Below are 23,076 nucleotides of genomic sequence, written 5' to 3'. Positions count from 1 at the left end.
ATAATATTTAAGGAGATACGCTACAGTATTAGATACATTCTGGATGAAATGTACTGTTATAATTACTGTTACATTGCTTAAATATGCATTTATATGGAAATAAATGATATGGCAATGTTATACATGAAAATCAATGGATTTATTTTTCTAACATATGTGCCTCGAATCTCGAGACACAGATGGGGGGTGATGGGGGTTAAAATGACAATACTGTAGTTATTCATACTGTAACAATCTCGGTTAACGCAGGCAGGCGCATCACACAGGGTGAGGCAATCCACATACAGGTGGAGGGCGGGCGCGAATCCAGGACCTCTCGCACTAAAGCATAACACTGATACCACTGAAAGAAAGAGCCGGCTCCATTGCAAGGAGTGTATATCGGGCTTATATCTTCGGGTGTGATTATGTCACCTACCAGCCCTACTGCTGCCTTCCCCCGTGCATGCTACAATACGATTTTCCTTTGTAATGATAAAATAAGTGCAAGCCTACACATTTTATTTGTTGAACTTTATTCATATATCCTTACTTGATATTTATAAATATTGTAAAAGTATAAGGAAGAAAAAAACATGAAATCCATTTTATCCAGTGATATGCTTGTCAAATATGTACTGCAAAGTATGGTGGCCTCATAAGTCCAAAGAACAACACACACTTAGCCTGTGTAGCCTTAAGCATTTTACACTTAAAATAAAAAGCATTTGAGGATTTTTTAAACTAAATATTTTGTGTAAAAGGACAATTTTAAATATATACCAATTCAGAGTAGAATTAGTGGGGTTTTGTTTTTTTGAGGCAAAGGCTTTTAAGAAAAATGTGTGCTTTTACGATACTACTGTAACGACCCTGGCGATGGCAGCATCCTGGACATTGTGTTTGTCTTGTTTGTTCCATCCCTGTGGCAGAAACACAATGAACCTTGGTTATAAATCTCCCACCCGACCTGTGAGGGTACTAAGCGGGGAGTTTTTTTTGACGGGCTGACCTGGTCGGGAAGTCGATCAGTCTGGAAAAAGACGAGACTCTGTTGCAAGAACATATCAACCTGGAAGGGAAACATTGTAGCAGCTGCAGGTTGTAAAGCCAGCTGCTTTCATTTAACAAGGGGTCATGCGTGAGAGCATATAAGTAGGGCCAGCGAACACAGCGTGGGAGACTGACAGCTATGGGAGCGCATCACAAATGCAGCCATAGACTATAGACTAATATACAATTATATCAACTAGAAGTGCGTATTAAAATATTTACGTATGTTTGAGTTGATTTTGTTTTACTAAGGTCTAAAATTGCAACACAATGAAACGTGCCTGTGGCAGGCTGGCAAGTGGATAGAGGCCCAGAGACAGACTGCAGTTCAAAAAAATTATGTTTTTATTATAAATTAACACAAAATAAAAGGGCACAAGGGCCAAATAAAATATATTTAAACACAAATAAAGCAAGACAAAAAAAAACAAACTTACAAAAAATAAGTTTTCCAGGCTCACCAACACCAACACCAACACCAACACCAACACCAACACCAACACCAACACCAACACCAACACCAACACCAACACCAACACCAACACAACACCAACACCAACACCAACACCAACACCAACACCAACACCAACACCAACCTGCTTCCTCAGCTCCCTCCTCCCACATGAGAAACAGAGGCCTCCTTTTATGTCAGGTGGCTGGACGCTGATTGATCGTTAATTAAACTAATCATCTAATCAACCCCAGCCACCTGAACATAATAAACCCAGGCAGGTAGGGGAAATTAACCCCATCCCTGCCAATTTCTAAACGGCAGAGCTTTGCTCTGCCACAGTGCCATATTAAAAAATATAATTTCTTAAAATATAAAACCAACACCACGAAATAAGATTTTTTTTTTTTTTATTTAAACATTAAACACCCATAAAAACGCAATCGATTTTATTATATACTAGGTGATTTTTTAGAGTTGACCATACAATGCCGTTTAGACTTAACCGCTGTGTCACACTCCGCGGCACCCGGGTATATTCTCTTTATTTTGGACTGACCACAAAAAAAACAATATAGTACACACTCAAACATTTTTTAAAAGTACACAGTACCCTCTGACTTTTTAATCCCATTTGTCAGGAAGAAATTGCCCAGTTAGAACATTAAAGAACACCTCAATTTAAATATTTGGGGCGCTTTTTTAACACCACCAACTACCTACAAACAACACAAAAATTTCACAATTTTGAATTATTAACCAACCTTTTGAGGCCTTAGAGATAGAGGTGTTGGATTAAGTGATGCGCGGATGTTTTCACTGGCGCCTGGCGTTTTTTTTTTCAGTCTTTGCTAGATTGATAAATCACAACGCTTTAAAAATGACTCATTTACATATTTGCTGGGTGGACTTAGTGCACAGATGACACGGCTCACCTGTGGCTGCATCGGTGCCGCACCTACACGATGACAACACCCCACATGTCAGACAGGGAGGTGTCCGATTTTTAGGAGGACTGCTTCTTTGCATGAAAGTTAGATCCTCCCATTTTAAACGCCAATTACTTCGGAGTAAAGTTTAAACTGATTTAATAAAAATAAAAGTGGCTCTTTATTATGAAAGCTTAGGATTGACAGGTGCTTAAAACAAAAAACAAGATGGCAACCTGCCAAACAATAAGCTAATTCTGGTGCGTTAAAAAGCCTTTTTAAACGTTTAAAAACATTTTTTGGAGTGTTTTCATTTTAGATATGTTTAAGTTAAATGAAAACTGTTTGCAAAAGCCAGTTCATTGTTTATTTTATTAAAATCTAAAATTACAATTGACCTCCCTAATATAAGGGGGGCGGAGACTCGTAATCAGTTCCTTGGCTTGGTTTGTGAACTTGAACCTGAAGGACCGTGAGAGATGCAGTAACCTCTGCTGAAATAAACCTGTGTTTTAAAAATATTTGAGAGTGTTTTATTTGTTTGTGTCTGTTAGGAATTGTGTGTGTTTATAAACCACCAGATGGCTAATATATATCCGGAGCTGTCGCCTTGGGCCAGCACAAAGCCGGATCAGCACTTTCACTTGTATCACTGTAAACTGTGTTGTACCACTATCACTAATTCACACACTGAACAGACTTGTGTATGTGTTTTGTGTTTAATGTGGGTATAAAATAACAACTGTTACTTCGGGACCAGCCCAGGGATTATAAATGTAAGTAATACATGCCGCTGTCATAGGGCCAATGTAATGATGTTTACTGGGTATGTATCAAATCTGGTGAGATGTATTCTGGTGGATGCTCTAAAATAAAGAATTAAACTGCATTTCTTACTCCTGGCTCTTTTTGTGAAGCCCATGCAATACATGACATTTTGTTTTTTCAATGCCTTGTAATAAGAATAGTCTAATGTCCCTAGCTGCTACTGTAAAATGATAAAAAAAAAACCATGCTCATTGCACGTTCATTTTCGATTGATAATAAGGGATAGTGTTAAGCAAGGCATAGTGAGGATTTGCTACCATTCTGGAAATTAGGTAGCAAAATCATCTTAAGGCCGTTAAAAATGTATACTGTAGCATAAGGCTTCAGCAAAATGTTACTGCATAAAAGGTAGTAGCAAATTAAGAGTTGGGGTAGCAAAATGCTACCAAATATATGTTAACTTCAAGCCTAGAATTAAGCTTTCAACACACTTTACAGGACATTGAGTGTAAATAAATCATGATCACAATGCATTAAATGCTATGAACCTATCAATAACACTTCATGCTGTCCTGAAGCGACAAACAGCTTCAGACTGTGGGTCTCCTCCTGCTTCTCCTCGTTAGACAAATGCATTTTGCATTCCATTTGAAGTTTAACTTTGTTCTTTCCGCCTGGTCATTTTGGAATGAAGAAATGTCCTTGTTACTTTTGTGAATGCACTTAATCTCCGTTGTCCAATCTTTATTAAATCTTCTTCATTCCGTGAATGGAGGACACACAACGCTTCCCCATTTTGGACATTCATGCCTGATGCTATAGCAAAAATGCATCATTCATGGATATGTGGAAAAGGTTTACGTTTGTTAATATTAATTTAACTAGAAGTCAACGAAAACATATTTGCAAGCTCTTAATTAATATTTTTGGTTTGTAAAAATTCAATACTATCATGTACGCTACTTATATTTGACATATACATTTTTATCAGTATATAAAACAAGAAGTATGTGGACTAAATGGTTTTTGCTTCACAGTGAACTTTACAACAAAGTTTGCAGATGACATTCATAAGTACCTGTTTTATCTCTTTAGTTTGAATGACATTGCCAAAAAGAATTGTTTTTATATATCTGCTGCTTAATTTATTGGAAGAGTACCCAAACTGCAAGGGCAACGTTGTTTTGAATACAGTTGAGCTTTTTGCTGCTTTAATTTAAAGACGTGATTAGCCTTCATATCTAACAATTAATATGTGTAGGAAATTGTTTGAGATTTGGGGGGGGGGGCAGATTTCAAATTTATTTTTAAAAAAAAATCTAAATGAACCAAAAAAGTTGCTCTCCTCTTATTTACATTGACAAACATACTGGCAGTATCTGGCAGTCACAAATTGTCAGTTCTCTGTTTAAATATATGCAGCAGCATGTACAGCAGTGGTTCAGGCTCTGTTGAGTCTTGATGCATCTTAGAGTGGAAAAAGTCCTCTTCACTGCTGCTGTTGTTACTGGCGCGGTCAAGAACAAACAAAGAAGTTTGTCCACCACACTAAGCAGTCTCTTGCAGATAGGCTGAGCCTCAAAGATGTCACATAAAGTCTGGATTCAGGTAACCTGTGAAAAAAATGCATGATTTGCATTAAAGCATATATAGATTTCATTCATGGTATATATAGATTTCATTCATGTAAGCCCTGACTGTGCAGCACCTACTATCATACAAATATATTTATAGTACTGAATAACACATTGTAATGCATACCAATAAAGGAGAATATTTAAATATTAAACAAAATTCTGAAATATACTTTATTAAATACAGACAAAACAGTGGTCCTACTACTTGCTGCACAGATTCTGCCGTTCAACATCCTCAACCATGGTGAGCTGACTGGCCAATTTGCTGAAGTTAATGTCATTCTTGAATTGTTTTTTTACTGACTCACTAACAACGCAGTCCCTTCCATTGGCAGCAGACAAGAGAATAGCTTCTATATCCATTAGCACTAAGACGTTTTTCTGGTCAAATTGCCTCACAATTATTGGCAGGGTTGATTCTGAGTTTAATGCCAAAGCAAAACAAGGTTTGTTGCTCCCTGCCTTTGCCTCTTTGCTGCTGGGCCATATTTCAGTTATCTGTGACAACATATCATGTATGAAATTATATAATTACCCACAGTTTATAAAATGTAATGATCAACCCTATTACATGTTTCTCTGAAAATGTGTTTCAGGCATTTAATATTGAAATTAGTACAGAAAAAATTGAATGAAGAATAAGAAAAATATGCTTATGGGTGCATAATAATAATAAGGATAAGGCGCCATAATATTCATAATAGTGATGACTTACTTAGCAAAGAAAAAAAACTAAGGAAATCTGTGGGATCAGTTAGTACTTAAAACTGTTTTTGTGACATTGTATCTTATCTGCAGTGACAGTAACTTGATAAATAAAATAGGCTCATAGCGTCTTCTGAAATATCACCCAAAAAGAAAAAAAATATATATCATATTACGGTCATTTAAAATTAGACAAACATTCTCTAAGCTATTTACTGATCATCTGTAAGAGGCTTAAATCTTCAAGAAGACTTCCTTGCAAGTGAAAAAAAGGCATATTGTGATTTCTGGTTTCGTTACACTGCTCTCATTGGTTGTTCTTAAGTCGTGCATCAACAAATTACCATTATTTCTCTGGGACTAGAAAAATGTAAAAAAACAAAAAATAAATTGTGGTGTCAATTTCTGTGGTGCCCAACATATTTTGTTTCCTGTGATTACTGGGGGGCCAAAAGATAGTTTGGGCCCCCAAAACAAAATATTAGTGGGGCCTGGCCCCCCTTGGCCCCTGTGATTCCTACGCCTTTGCATTTGTATCGGTTTACCACAATCTGTTCTTAGGGATCAAGTCATTTTTGTTTATTAATGCAAACAAATAAATAAGCAATACCGCTCTCCTTTAGATTCCCTCCCATATTTTCACAGTATTGAATATTGATGTTACTTATTAAAAGGAATACAGTATGTGCAAGCCTAGATCGACACATTAAAAAAGTAGCTTGTAATAAGGCTTTCAGTACCCCCACTGAAATTTGTTCCAGTGCTACTGCTTCCAAATGCAAAAAAAATGTTCTTTGCCTAAAATTAAGCAGTCTATAAACGCTCCCCTTTCTCCTTGAATTTTCTTCTGTTTTCTCAATGATAATATCAGCTGCTACTAACATAAGATCCATGTTGAAAGTCAGGGTGGCTGGAACTGAAGGGCTGTAACACTACTTGAGAATGAGAACAGAGGTTGTCAACTGACCTTTAGTCATCCTGATTGGTAAATGGGATGCATTGGTAGGCATTCAAAATTGTGTACAAAAGACAGCATAGATTACACAAATATGGACTGGAGATTAGGTATATAGTGGAAAACTATTGTCCCCATTTAGGGAATTATATTGCCTTAATCCAAAAGCTATAATGCCTGAAGTCCTGGAGGACACTATCAACACTAGGGGACAATAGTTTTCCACGGAACCCAAAATATGCAGTGTTGAGGTTCTTCTGCAGAAATCTGAGGAAAATGCATTTCCGCCATAGTTTTTATTTGTGATTAGAAAAGTGGGCATGTTAGTGAAGGTCAAAGTGGTTGCTGGGAGAATATTTACCATTGCTATGGAAGAATTATATGTACCGTTGCTATGAGTATAGACTGTTGTTAAGGACTTTGGGGGCTATAGTGCAAATTATAATCTGTCACATGATGATGCCAAATATGCACGGTGCTGTTGAGGCAGGAAGTAATATTGCACTAATGCAAGGGGGAAATTTAGCTAGGCCTCGTTGTATTGTTTTGTGTTAATTCCTGCTCTTCATGAAAACAAGATGTTAGTGGTATTTTTAATATCTACAGAGTAAACAGGACCTAGGCAGCACAGTGTCCTTGAAAAACATTTTGGGTAACACCACTTTTTGAAGTATGTGGTTTACCATGGAGGTCCCCCATCTAAACAGGCTCAATTTTGCTTAGATTTAAACAACACACAAGATAATGCCCCAAGGTGGTTGCAAACAATGTTTTCACATTTTAAATCTGGTTCCATATAGGTGGTGCTGTTGTATGTGCTATGCAAATGTATATTTTATCATTGAAATACTTTGCACATAGCATTGTTGCAGTCAAAACAGAGTAACAAAAATCAAAAAGTCCCAACTGCTCAGTGAAACAAATGGAATTTCAAATGGAGCCACATACTGCCTTATAGGAAGCTGGTATTAACTGACCTTGGGTTAACTCTAATGGAAGCCATTGTTCTACATTTCCTCCTAAATATAAAATAATTACTGCCAGTAGCAGATATCAATATGTGGGAGTACTTACACACAAATTATAAAGGTCCAGCTTTGTCTATATATAGTTTTATTTTCCTGAAATGAAACAATGAGTAAAGTTACTTTTTTGTTCCATGTCCAGCTGCACTCTAAAGTTGGCTGCTTTGCATTTAATCCTTTAATGACTAAGGTGTTTCCATTAGAAGAAACTTCCCTGTAGGTCTGAGACTGACTTGGTGCTAAAGATCCGATCCCTAGACTGTCTAATTTTCAGATTACGCATTATGTTTCCCATACTGGTACATTTGTGAGTTACAAAGACAGAAGGTGGTGGTATGTTATTGACATGACAGAACAGCACTTGTTAAGAGGCCACTTTGATTTCATATATTGTTACTTGTGTTGAGTGTTTTGGAAACTGTACAAAACACTATGCACCTGGCTAATATTAAGTTTGTGACACGACTTTTCAAAGCACTTTATTACATCAAACGTTTCATGTCTAATGCCCTTGGATAATTAGCAGTCACAGGGAAGGACGTTATTTTATTTAGCAATCCGTTTACAAGCCAGATTTATTTTAGATGTGTAGTTTTAAATCTTTAAATAGGATTAGATGGTATTCAGCAAATAGTTATTTTTTGTTTAAATCATATCACAGGATTCAGTTTATCTGCATGTTGATATTTTACATCTTTAAACCAACTCATTTATTTCAAAATAAATAAATTCCTTAAAATGTATGACAATATGTTGAAAGTCAGAGCTACAAAATGTAAGAGTGTTTTCATCATGGCACTGAAATTTGTAATCCTAGATACAAATAAAGTTTTTACAGTACAGGCAAACAAATTGCCGGCTGAGATGAGTGGCCTTCTCTTCACTAATAAGCCTGGGCACAATGCTGCAGCTACTTTAATGCAAGGTGCTTCACAATTTTGATATCTACTCTCCCAGTTGTCTTGGTTATAACATAGTTATAACCCAACCTGCCTTCTGTCACTGATGGGCTGGATTCTTATCCAATCACTTCCCGCAACATCTACTGTACACTAAACCCAGCCTAGTGACATTAAAAACAACCCAATAAAAAGAACATAACCAGGGACTAATTTAGCAGAGAAACCCTTAAGGTTATTAACTTGACAGTTATCAAAGTGACAGACACAAACCAAGCCTGAAAACCTATTCCTCCATTGACAAGTAGCAACAGCCATGCTGTCCATGTACAGTATTAACACTATAGAGGATACGACACTACAGTAATTTATGTCGACATTTGACAAACTAGGTCTACACTTTAAAGATTTTTTTAAAAAACGTTTACATTATTATTTTTTTTTTTTTCAGAAACTAATAAATTAGTAATATTCAAGGCAATCTAAATCTGGAAAACAGCCAATCAGGAATTGGATTGGTAGTTTTTAGAGCAAATAGAATTGCGGTTGGAGTGCCCTGGAGTCTGTAAGACAGTCACTGTGTAATAAACTCAGTTTACAGACTTTGCTGAATAAGATAAGGTTGTGGGAGTCTGCTCTGGTAACAGCAGCCAGAGCACTTCTGTCTGAACCTGGAAAATCAGAGCTCGATCTTCAGACTCTGACCTGTATTATGATAAGGGCATAACTTCCCATCAGATCCTTACAACTGCAACAAGTTAGAATGTGTGGATCAAGCTGTTTTGGCAGTTAACATGCAGTTTCCATTAAAACTTTAAAAGCAAACAAACTAGTGCTATTTATAAGACAGAGTTTAGGACTGTCTGTGTTTACCATTGTTTTCCCATTTAAAAGGGCATGTGCAAAAATACCAACAGTTTGCTGACAATGCGCATTTTACTACATCTAGTAATGGCAGACAAACTGTGAGACAGTTGTTGAATGTGAAAAGGAGTACAAGTAGGGGTATGTGACTGGCATCAAACAAGTGCAACCAGTGAGAGAAAGCCTCCACCTGTCTTTCACATCCCAGGTTAGTGTGAAGGAAACACATTAATTCATTGCCTCCTTGGGAACCAAAGTGAAATAGTTCCCCAATTAGACAATCTCTTCTTCAAGTTTACGTGGTAAAACATAGGTAAGCATGGTAAAGCATGAAGAAGGATAGATAGGCATGCCGAATTCATAGTATAATAATGGAAAAAAAATACTTATCAACACAATCTTACTTCTCCACGAGGAGAGAGAGAGAGAGAGAGAGAGAGAGAGAGAGAGAGAGAGAGAGAGAGAGAGAGAGAGAGAGAGAAAACTGTCAAACTGTCTGGTGGCAGAGAAAGTGCTTTTTTTGCAGTATTTGTATTATTACACTCATGAAGTTTTAGTTTGTTGGATAAAGATTTGCAGATAAAGAAGAAAAAAAGTCATACCTGGAAAGGAAATAGTCTATGGATATATAATAATAATAATAATAATACTAATAATAATAATAATAATAATAATAATAATAATAATAATAATAATAATAATAATAATAATAATAATAATAACGTGTCCAACTGTAAGTGCTAGCTGCAAAGCAGAATTGTCAAATATTTTTTTCTCCAAAGTAATCCATCATGAAGGGAGAATGACCTGGCCTGTTGCATCCTTCAGCTGCAGTGTGGAACAGAGGTCTGCTGTCCCATCATTCTGTCATCGCTGTTGTCTTCCCAGCTCTGAGATTAAACAAACCTGGAGCAGCCGTGAAGGAAAACGGCATGCTCTGCACCAAGGACTTATGTAAAAAATGTTTCAGTCTTCAGGTAATTTGCTATGTTCAGACTCCTTTCGTTATTCACTTCAAAGCTTCAGGGTAAATGAAAGAGATGAAAAAATTGTATTTAAGTCTGGGGAGAGATAGACAGATCTACATTCTTGTGAACTGATGTGGTCTTGCTGATAGGTGTCTTTCTCTCTGTGCCTTGAACATTTCAACCTCAATGTAAATCTTAAGGAGATCTCTTAACACAATTCGTCAGATATGTAGTAAAACAAAAATTGGCGGTTGGTGTTCCAGTGGCATGCGGTGACAGTACTCATGTGGCGCTGGGGTACAAACTAGCTCAAAATAAAATGTGCAAGTTGAAATATAATCATTCTTGGACCTGTATATTTTTAAAGCACTTTAGTACCCCAGTAGGCAATATGATTTTTTAGATCACATTAAATAACATTATTTTTGAGTTGTGTCAGACTAGGCCCTTGATTCTAGAGTTTCAGTAGTTTTTAACATTTTTTGTTTACTTTTGGTGGATGAAGAGGTTTGACAGTGGGAACAGAGGTCGCCCATTGAGCTTCAGTGTTCCTGATCAGTTAGTTCCAGTGACATTAAAATGTGTACATATACCAACAGAATGTAGTACACTTTTTTCAACAACGACCATGTTACGATTAGGGCTACCAAATGTGATATTATGCACAGGCTGAATTTTCAATAACAGAAATATCATAACTAATATGATATATTAACAATGCCATACAATGCCACCCTGCCGCCAGAACTAACTTGAAAAGGCTATACACACATGATCTGCATAAAAAAGTAAAAGCTCATTGTGTACTAATAACACAAGTAAAATTCACTAACAGAATATAATACTAGACTAACCAATATCATATCTGCCCCCATGTGGAGTGGATTTATTCTGAAAACATATTGATGTTGTTTGTTTTTTGACGGTAGTTTAATGCAACCTGTTTAGTCTAGTATGGGGGTGATATTCCTAATCTCTTTGTAGGCTTTTATTATGTAGCTTTAAAACCAGATGTGTGGAGGGATCTGTACTTTTATGTACCATCATCAGTGGCTAATGGAAGTCTGTTCTGTGGACATTAAATGGTTCTTTTGTGTAGTTGAGAAGGGTATACCGTAAACACTGGGGGCCTACTCACGGCATGTACGTTTTCTACAGATAATGAGGGCAGAGGCTGCATGCTCAGATGATTAGACTACCCTTCATATTTTGATAAAATCATTCATTTTAAGACCGTTTTTATACCAGATTTGAAATGTCTAATTTGATTGTTGCCTCACTGCTAAAAACCCATTTACTAATCAGGTGGAACCTAAGCAACTGTCGTTACAATACTGGTTGTCTGATCAATGGTAAAGGTGATTTAGCCCCAGCCCACAGCCCACATTCTGAATACTTTTGCAAGGCACTGTATATATATATATATATATATATATATATATATATATATATATATATATATATATATATATATATATATATATATATATATATATATAGATAGATAGATAGATAGATAGATAGATATCACAGTATGTTCCATATGAGATCTGTTCAATCAAAAGAATATGTTTTACCTACTGATTAAGGACACTTTCATATAAAGGGAACATATTAAAATGAATGTATGTTTCATATAAGCATACTTATATAAATCACAGTGTATTCTGTCAATGTTCTCATAATTTCACTTATGTGAAAAATTGTACCTGTCCTGTTTCATACGAGCAAAGTCATATGAACCATATTTTATTGTAGTAAAATATGGGAATTTCTTATTAGGTGAAATATTAAAAAATATACTTTAAATATGATTAGGGCTTCTGATTTTCGGTGGTTTACCCTGTATACTCTCCTTTAAGAATTGAACTGATACCTATTAAGCCATTCGTGTACATCAATCACAACTGAGTAAAACTGATTTAATTTACTTTTTTTTTCTTCTGTGAAACAACTTAATGGGCTTTTAAAACTGACCAAGCCTTCATTTTACGTTTCTGTCGCTATGCTGTGTCGCTGTTGCATTTAAATGAAAAAGTAAGATTTACGATTTAAAAGCCCATTTAGTTGTTTCACAGAAAAAAAGAAAATTAAATCAATTTTACTGTTAACACGTTTCTCAGTTGTGATTGAGATACACAAATGGCTTAACAGATACGAATTGCATTTTTAAAGGAGAGTAGAAAACTTGTGGTAAAAGACCTATCCATCATTCACATAAGCACACTTGTTTAAATGATATAAGCACTACGTGCAAATAAGGCCAGCAAGAAAATACTGCTTGCATACAAACCATATACATATGTGACAAGACAAGGGTATATGAATAGAAAAAGACAAGACAGATGAACAGGCTCAGAATGCTTAGGAAATTTAATATAGCAAAGCCCAAATGGCATCTGCTTCAACACTCTAAAAATAAGGAGAGTCACAACAGAGGAGCGGTGTCCCTCTGACGGTGACCACCAGTCCTTGTGTCTCCCCCCCACACCACCATCCCATCCCCAGGACTCCCCCCCATATTTACACAAGCATAACCCCCCTCCTCCATGTCTCCCCACATTTATAACAACCCTACCCCATATATTTAATTACCCCTTTTTACTGAGTTACAGGTTACCCATGATCCAGTGCACTGCGCAACTAATTTGCATATGCCCCAACCACAACTTTTTTTTGTAATTTCACCAATAAAGCTGTGTTCTATTCTCATATGAAAACATATATAAAAACACCTTTACGATACAATGACGGCCATTTAGGTAACTTGACTATTTAAACACATACACACACAAATGCACATTCTTACAAATGTATGTTTAAAAAAAAATAAAAACAATATGCACAATCTTCACCAAGCTTTACATATGTTTTGTGATAAGACTTCCAGAAAATCAGTTAATCTTGACATATTCACTGCATCTGTCCTTATTAGGAAGTGCACTTTTACTTATCAGAAATACATTTATTTTCAAATGCAACACACACAACTTGAATAGCTATGGAAATGTGAGTAATTTATCATGACAACACAGTCCTCCTTTTGTTTTTTAACAAATTAGAGACTAATTTACAATTAAAATGCTTCCGTTTTAAGGACCATCTTAAGAACTTGTTGGAAAACTTACTTTCCTCGTAACCTGGGGTCCAACCGAACCCCAGCAATAAAACAACATAAAACTAACAACTGGGGTAAATGAATGAATGCAAGTGTGCATATCAACATTTTATTTTGCTTTTACTTTATATCAAACGATGGATAGAAGTAATGTGTTCTTTACGCTAGGCAAAATGGATAAGACTGTCATTGTGCACAGCTGTCTCCTAGCAAGTGAAGACACCACTGTACGCAACACAAACCTAGCCTAAGACACCATACAGACCCCAAACCTAAAACAATTTGGTAAATTCAACCTGGCCACCTGGACTAGAATTATCCTTTGCATAGTATAACAGGATGGGTGCCCGACAGCTACCTAAAAAACAAACAAAAATTGGGACTTCTGTTTCCGCTTGTTATGAAGTAGACGTGACCAGAGAAGCTCCCGATATTTTTGCATTTATCACATAAAAAAGCCTGTTATACTTGGTTTCATACTATTTTTTTTCTTTGTTTGTTTTGTTTTAACTAACTGATCACACTTGTTACAGTTGTTATAATTTAGTTTATGATTAATGTTTTTGCCTCCTATTCCCAATATCCTAAGCCCAAATTATATTTTGCACAAATCAAGGTGTAGATATGCCTATCCAGTACACATTGTTTGGTTATTCTCATATATGGCTGTTATTCCTGTGACAATGTTTTTATTTTTTTCTGTTTAAATATTTGCATACACATTTTAGCATTGCCATGCACTATCAATCGTTTTTCATACAGTGTCAGGTTATTATTAGTGGGATCTACTGAGGGAGTGGGAGGAGAGGGAGGGAGGAGGAGAAAGAAAAGTGGGCAATTTGTGCTTCTATTTTTATATATATATATATATATATATATATATATATATATATATATATATATATATATATATTATATTACTTAAAGAAGGAAATGGTGGTGATATCTATTATTGTCTGTTATCATAACTGGTAGCAGTAATGTTGTTGCCATTATTATTGTTATCACTGCTACTTATTGTTGCTGTTGTATTGTTATCACTATTTGACTTTTAAGGTTTACTTATATTATCAGTGCTTTTAGAGCTATAAGAATAGTGGTATATATTCTGAACTAGTGCCCTGTGTAACACACTACATGTAAAGCTTTTGTGGGTTTGTCGGCATTTTGTTTGGGGAAATGCTAGGGTAGGGTGGATGGATGTAGGGTCTGTCTCTTGTCTCTTTCTATCTCTGTCTCTTTTCTCTATCATATGTTTGAGTTACACAGGGTTTGTATGGTTATATAATCGGGATTAAAATAGAATTATCTTCATAGTATGAATTATTACTCATGTCCTCTCCAAAGCCACAATGGCACATAGTAAGAATACTATAAGAGGTGACAGTACTCTCAACTATATTATCTGGAATGTGAAAGGACTCAATCATCCAGTAAAGCGCAGTAAGATTCTGTCAGATTTACAGACCCTTAGTGTTAGTATTGCTTATCTTCAAGAAACTCATCGCATACACTAGATCACTCTTGCTTGCTTAGGAGTTGGTATTTCATTCCAATTATCACACCAAGTCCAGAGGCACTGCAACTCTAGTACACAAAAATGTCCCCTTTATACCATCTCAGGTGCAATCAGACCACCATGGTCGGTATGTTACAGTCACTGACAAGCTTCACAATGTCCCAGTTATCCTTACTAATGTTTATGCCCCTAACTGGGATGACAGTCAGTTTATTAATAATTTCCTCCTTACCCAACTTAAATTCCTATCATTTAATTTTGGGTGGGGTCTTTAACTGTGTCCTGCACCCAACTTTAGACCGTTCTTCCACTAAAACTTATTCCCTTTCCAAGTCGGCCCTAATTCCTCGATACATTTAAGGTTGTTGACCCATTGCACTTTCTTTTTCCCACCTCGGAAGTACTTTTTTTTCTACCAAGTAAACTACTTCCATCAGTCAGAAACTGTACTTATGATAGTATAATAATATCTGATCATGTATCCCTAGTACTTGAACTTGCTTTTCCGAACCATGACATGCCTCGTCCCAGGCATTTAACAATGCTTTGCTTTCTAGTTCATGAATTCCGAGATCATGTTTTTTTTTAGACCTTATAGCACTCCCTATGTGTCACATTCCGTGCTGTAGGAAGCACTAAAGGCTTATATCCGGGGTCAGATTATCTCTTACACCTCGCACATTACTAAACAAAGTACAAAACACCTCTCTGAGCTCACCAAACTTATTTTACAGCTGGACCACAATTATGCAAACTCTCCAACACTAGATTTATACAAACAAAAGATAACTCTCCAAACTGAATATGACCTTCTTACCACGTCTTAAGCAGAACATCTACTAAAGAAATCTCGGCATAGGACCTACAAACCTGGAGATAAGGCTGGTAGAGCTCTAGCTCATCAGCTTCGGCATTCAGCTGCATCTCGATTGATTACACAAATTCACACTCACTCATATTCCACAACGATTGACCAGCAGATTAGCAATGCGTTAAAAAAATGATACTATTTATTCCTCTGAATCAACTGGAAATTCCTCTTTAAAGATGAATTTTTTGAAAATTTGGATAGTCCATCAATTAATTCTCAAAGGCACTTGAGGAACTCACTCAGGTAATTAGGTCAATGCAAAGTTCTAAAGTTCTGGGAGGCTGTTCTGCAGAATAATATAAGAAATTCTGCCCACAACTTTTCCTTTTACTAAAATCGTTATTTCATGACTCTTTGAACTTTGTCTCTCCCCCCAACTTTCTATCAAGCATCTATATCCCCGATTTTGAAGAAAATCCCCCCCCCCCCCCCCCCCCCTTGACTGCACCCTTGACCTCTTATTGTTCTGTCTCCCTTTTAAATGTGGATGCAAAAATCTTAACCTCTGGCATCTAGATTGGAATGGGTCTTGCCATCAATAATATCCCCAGATCAGACTGGCTTTATCAAGGGTAAGCATTCATTTTTTAACTTTTGATGCCTTTGTAACATAATTGATACCACAGACTTCTCATCACCCTTGCTGAAGTACTGATTTTCCTTGATGCAGAAAAGGCTTTTGACCGCGTGGAGTGGGACAATCTTTTTGCTACATTGGACAAATTTGGCTTTGGCCCCAATTTCATGGGTGAAGTTACTGTATTCTTCCCCTCTAGTGTCTATTTGCATTAATAATACACAATCTAACTACTTCCCTCTCCATCACAGCACCAAACAGGGCTGTTCCCTTTCCCTTATGCTGTTTGCTATAGCAATCAAACCTCTTGCGATTTCTCTGAGGATGGATCGGGCCAACCATGGTATTGTATGGGGAGGAAAGGAACAAAAGGTCTCCCTTATGCAAATGCCATCAGTATCTTACAGATTCAACTATCTCCCTCCCACATGTTATGTTAAATTTGGAACAACTTGTCAAGATTTCTGGATATAAGCTTAATTTTTCTATAAGTGAACTGTTTCCTATCAATACGTCTGCTCTACACTATTCTTGTAATTCCATTTAAAGTAACTACCAGCAATTTCATATACCTGAGGAATTATGTAACTCGGCTCCTTCAAATATTTTTAAAGCTAACTTCACCCCTTTGTTAGAACACACTAAATGGGATTTTGGCAATTGGTCTATTCTTCCCTGGATCACTTGCTGGGCTTATTAATTCGGTAAAAATAAACACTCTCCTCAAATTTCTATATTAATTTCAGCGTATACTATAGTTTTTCAAATCTATAGATGGAGAAAATAATTTATTCTTTTATGTGGAATAAAACAAATACCCAGGATCCATAAAAATGTTTGTACAAAGATCCAAGCTGGCAGGAGGTATGGTATTGCCAAACCTTCAATTATATTACTGGTCTTATAATATTCAAATCCTTTCTTTCTGGTTGTCCTCCCATTTGCAGAATGATCCTCTTGCCTGGTTGCACATGGAAGTGGCTTCCTGCCAGCCCACTTCACTGCCTGCTCTACTATGCTCACTCCTTCCCTTTTCAAAAACTCCTTTTAGCTCTAACCCAGTGGTTATACAGCTGCTATCTATTTGGGCACAAATTCGACGACATTTCAGTTGGCAATCTAGTTAAATCTTGGCCCCTATTGACGCATATCATATGTTTCCACCTTCATTAACAGATAACTCCTTTAGAAATGGCATTAAAAGATTTAATGATATCTTTGCCTCTTCAAACAGTTGAGTTCTAAATTTAATGATCACATTTTTTTCGCTACCTTCAAACACGTAACTTTGTCCTGTCTTCTCTCTTTTCTTTTTCTAATCTTTCCGTTTAATATATTGATTGTGAACTGTACATGTGTACAGTGATTATACATGTCTAAATGTGTATAATCCAATAAACATAACTGGAAAAAAAAAAGAAATCAAGAAGAAAAAACAAAAGTACACCCCAGGTTACCTTATGAGGGTTAATAGTTTATACTTTTAATACATATACAACTGATGTTGCTTTTTTAATAATAGTGTAGCACCTGCTCAGGAGCCAAGACAGGAGAAAGCGCCACAGTCGATGGCACAGGATAAAAAAATCATTAGTCTGATTGCACCCTCAGAATTTAAGTAATTTTAATTAACACATCCAATTAAGCGCCTTATAATTCAAAGTTTCTCACAGGTTAATTTCATAGGGCAGTGGTACATAACTGGGATGCAGTCAGAAGAGAAAAGGCACACAGACAAGAATAAAAAAAAAAATCATAAAATGTTTATTTGGGAACAGTCATTTAAAAGTAGTAGGGTCAATCCAAGTAGGACAGTAAAGGTTATATAAAATTGACTAATTAATAAAAACAATTAGCAGCTTCAAGAAATACAGCAGTTTTGTGCTGTACTGGATAGTACTAATATAGAAACATGTGCAAACAACACTTGTAAATATTACCTAATAAATACAAAAGAAAAATAACAAAAAACTAATAGCAGCAAATCAAAATGCATCAAACCAGCAAAAGTACAAATGTGCAAAGTGCAAACCTTGACAGTATTTAACCATATATATATATATATATTTTTTTTTTTTTTTCTTACAGCACACACAAAGCAGTACCGTCATACAACTAATTTTTCCTTAAAACAAGACAAGTAATTTACTGGGTAAATTATCACCTGCTAACAGTACAGGTGTACTTAATTACAGAGTTCATTGTAATTATGTATTTGCAGCCATTACATTTCAAGCCGAATACTTTGGAGAAAAACCGTTGCAGTAAACACAAGACATCATTGACTAAAATCAAGGGCTTTTCTCTACAATGAGGAACAGAGACTCCTGTCTGGAATTGCACCGTATACCAAGCCTGTGTGTCATTTATAAGCAGCCGGCCACAGTAAATGTAATCTTGCTTAGTTTGAACAGTACATTTCATTTGTCACTTACCTTAGGGATATACTCCTAACAGCCAGCTATGGCTGCAACTAAATAACCAAATCCTAAAGATATATCCAAATTGGTTTACTCATGCCCTCTCGTAATTCTGAAAATACTTTGCCCACTACACATATATCTCACAAAGGCAGGTTTACAATCAAACACTTTAAAAAATATAACAGCCATCGGATTCTTTTGTGAAGAATGTTACACAACACTACTGCCTGCAACATGACACATACATACAACGGAGACGCTGCCGCTGCCCCGACAACCTCTCGTTCTCTACATTCCGTTCCTTTCTGCTTCCTGGGAATCCGGCCTTTAAAAAGAGCCGCCTCAATAGGATAGGACCAATGCCAAACATAATTTAAAAAAATTCTACTTGTGTTTTGTTTTACCTCTAAAGCAGACCTTTGGCTGTGTTGCCTCTCTTATATGCCAGCACATAGATTGAAAATAAAGATTAGTTTTTGATAAAGGTGACCAGTTTGCGATTGTTTGTGATGCATTTTAAAACAAATGTTAATATAAATACATGTCTCTTTGAACCACTGCAAGTATACTGTATACTCATTAAAAATTCACGAAGTCATTCACATTTGTTCATTTTGTTTTTTATGTGCTGAAGTTCCATGTTATTCATTCCTATCCTTACTGTGGCTCTGATAAGTATGTGTACACTTGGTATACAAATCCTTATTGGAGCCAGTGTACCAGTATGTATATATAACAACCATGCAAATTTGATACAACGTCCAGGTAAGGCAATAACATTAATCAGTCATGCATGAGTCAACATATAAAATCCAACATGACTCTCCTATATGTTGATTTTTTCCTTGTATGGGACACTGTTTATACTTGCATGTTAAATTCACAACATATATGTTAAATATATTTAACATACATAACACAGAAGAAGCTTGTATGATTTGTATATATTTTTCCATATGGGATTCAACTTGGCCTGAACAAAATCTACTTGGAAGCCTCCACCTGGACTCATTGGGAACCTGAACCACTGGGATTTTGAAGCTAATTAGGTGGTCTGTCCCCCAATGGCTTGGTGCAAGCAAGATTTGAACCATGGCTGCGACAGCACTCCAAATTACTTTACTAGGTGAGTTTCTGGGAATCCCATCCTATTAATATCCTCAACTAAAGTATAACGAGTGTGCACTAAACGTACAAAACAAACAACTTTTAAATTCAACTTTAACACTGTTGCAAATTACCCTTGTTGGTGACTGATGTATAATGATCACACACACACACATATTAGTTACTATATGTTTTTATTTTTTTTTCCCTCATTAATGTAAAGTTCTTTTAGTTTTGGGAGAGAGAAGCACACACAAGTCTGTACAGTCAACTGCAGTCCTCAAAGGAATCGTTTGGCTGTGCCCTTATCTAGTCTACTTGAAAGCAGAACAGCTTTGTGTTGTGTGTGTGTGTGTGTGTGTGTGTGTGTGTGTGTGTGTGTGTGTGTGTGTGTGTGTGTGATAAAAGATTTTGAAACCTTTACTACTTTAACATGAGCCAACTCGAATGTATTTACCTCTGAACTCATTAAACCATGACAAAACAGGGGCGTCCACCCTTGGAACCAGGTTTATATTTTCTTCAGTTTCTCCCACTAGGACAGATTAGGAATGTGGCAGACTTTCTTCACTGGTAACAGAATAGTTATAGTAGGTAACAGGATCAGCACATTATTCAGTAGTCTTGAAGAAACAACTCTTTCCTTAAACCATTGTAAGTGTTTCTTTTTCAATAACTTACAGTATTACAGCATTCCTTTTCTTGCACAGAATGCCCCCTTGAATGTCTTTCTCCCTCCTTTTTGACAGTACTTTTGCAGTGATCAAAACCTGTGGAAAGACACTGTGGAAATTTGAACTTATAATGATGTTCCTTTCTATGTTCTTGCAATGAACAATGGTTCCCTCAAACGTAATGGCAGTAGTACAGAGAAGCAAAAAAGAGGAAAAAATAATCATTACCCAAAGCCATGCTCTATCATGTCAGAAATGTTGTTTTCTCAAGCCAAGTCCTTCACTGTCTTGAACTGAAAATATGCAAACCTTGTGATGCAGATATGGGGAAAAGATAAAGAGGAGTGTCAACATAAGTAAATTAATTACTGACACTTAAATGGCAAGTCATCCTACTTCAACTTATTCCTGGAAAGAGATATATTTGTAGCAATATTCTTTTTAATGAAGTTCACTAATATGACATTACAGGGTCAGCAGCAGAAGATCATATATGTGTGGGAGTTTATTAAGCAAAGTGCTCCCTCTACTGAGAATAACAAACAATAGCTTAACATTTTTATAACCAGGTGAATTAGAAGTACAGTGAAACCTCACGATAAGACCAGTCAAGGGACCAACAAAATGCCCTTACAAATATTTAGAATTTTATGTAAAAAAATGAATACCATAAGATCCTGATAAAACAGTTCTCTGTTTAGCTGATTAAGACGTTATTGAACAATTTAACCGTTCTATTTTATTTGAGTTTTCTTTTAAGAGCTCCAAGTAATCTAAAAGTATAAATCAGTTACATCAAGTTTTCAGTTTCAATTTAATTTAGTAATTTGTATTTTATTGACGATTACTTTAATTATAAATAAATCTGATTGTCAGGTATCCCTTTTTATAAAGCATATCCAATTTTTACCAAGCCATTAAACCCACCTTGTTTGCCCTTCGGACATTCCCTCAAATAACTTCCAGCAAAAGACTTATCCAGAAAGGTTGCAGCTGTAATTTAACCAATTATATTTCAAGTATTTTAATTGTATCCAATTAAAACTAGTTTAATAAGTGGGACTTAATGAACTAACAAAGCACCATGTCTGTTGCCTCTCACTGAATCTTGCTGTAATAAGCCCCCACCCCCCCAAAAAAAAACAAACAAACAGAAAAAACTTTAAAACCTCACACTGCCCAGGAAACTGGGTATTTTTGACCAGTAACTAACAGATATGTAAGGTATAAACCACGACGGGCTCTGCGGTTCCCATGATAAATACCACACAATGGCTACCAGTCATTTGGGGGAAGAAAAATAATTAAAATAATTAAAACACATTTTAAATTAAGACAAAACCAGAAACTTGTACTGTATATACATCCACAGTGAAATATAGTCCCAAATTTAATAACATTTATTATTCACTTATTAAAAATAAATTGCACATGTCCGTTTATTGTGAATTTCTGAGCACAAGCGGATGATGTGGATCGTCTTAGCAGAGTTTCAAATGAGACTGAGGAAGGCAGAGGAGCAGCTACAGAAGATGCTGAAGCCGGATCTTGAGGCGAGTTTGTGTCCTCATTATGTGCAAGGCACATATATTTCAAGTCCATTTTCATCCTTTTGGATCTCAAAAGATGTTTTTGTTAGTTGTCGAACACCCACGCTTCCACGTCGTGCCAGATTAAGTTGAAGATTGAACGAGATTTTACATACCAATCTGACTGCAGTGTCAGGGGACAGTGCCTCAGTTTGCCGCAGACATTTCAAAGGAAGGCTGATAATTCAGGGGGTGGTGTCTGGCCTTCTTTACCTGCTTCTCTAAAAGTTTTCATGACTGAAAGGAATACGTTCTTGTTGGTTTAGTCAGCAGAGATGTTAAAACTTCTACTGTTAAAATATCTATTTATTCCAGCTCTCAGCTTTATAAAACTGGAGACTGAATACTGGCATAAAATGCGCTTGATGTTGTTAATAATTTCTGGACTTATATCCTTAAAATTAATGTACATATTTTAAAATGTCTTTAAGTACATTAACAGCCCATGCTGTAGTTTGTTTTGTGTTTTTTTTCAATCTTTGATTTAATTTAGCTGTGCCTCATCTACCTTTATGTGTCTACTCTTGACAGTTGCTGATGCACTTATTATTTTATTTATATTTTTTCAGGTGGATTGCTTATCTGGAGTTTCATCCCCAAATATATTAAAGGAAATAGGTGGAATGTCACTCATTTTGGCAGTGGTTTTGTAACTAATAACAAATAAAATGTTAGGTTTGTCGTGGAATTTAGAACGTGGTGGCGCGATGCTATTTGTGGCTATGGTGCCATGCAGCCCTCTCCACTTCAGTGCAGGGGTTAAAACCCTGCTGGCTTTCTAACAAAAAAGGTTAAAACCAATCAAATGCCCCAGTTTAGTAAAACCAGCTTTAAGAAACAAAATAGATAAAAAAAAAAGCAGAGCTAAAAACCTCACATTTAAAAATTGGGTTAAAAAACAGGGGCTCTTCAAAAACCCATGTGTGCTCTATGATTCTTCTGACCTTGTGATCTTTAAAAGTCTC

Source organism: Polyodon spathula, chromosome 2 (assembly GCF_017654505.1).
Source record: "Polyodon spathula isolate WHYD16114869_AA chromosome 2, ASM1765450v1, whole genome shotgun sequence".
NCBI lineage: Eukaryota > Metazoa > Chordata > Actinopteri > Acipenseriformes > Polyodontidae > Polyodon > Polyodon spathula.
This window is presented reverse-complemented; position numbering follows the sequence as displayed.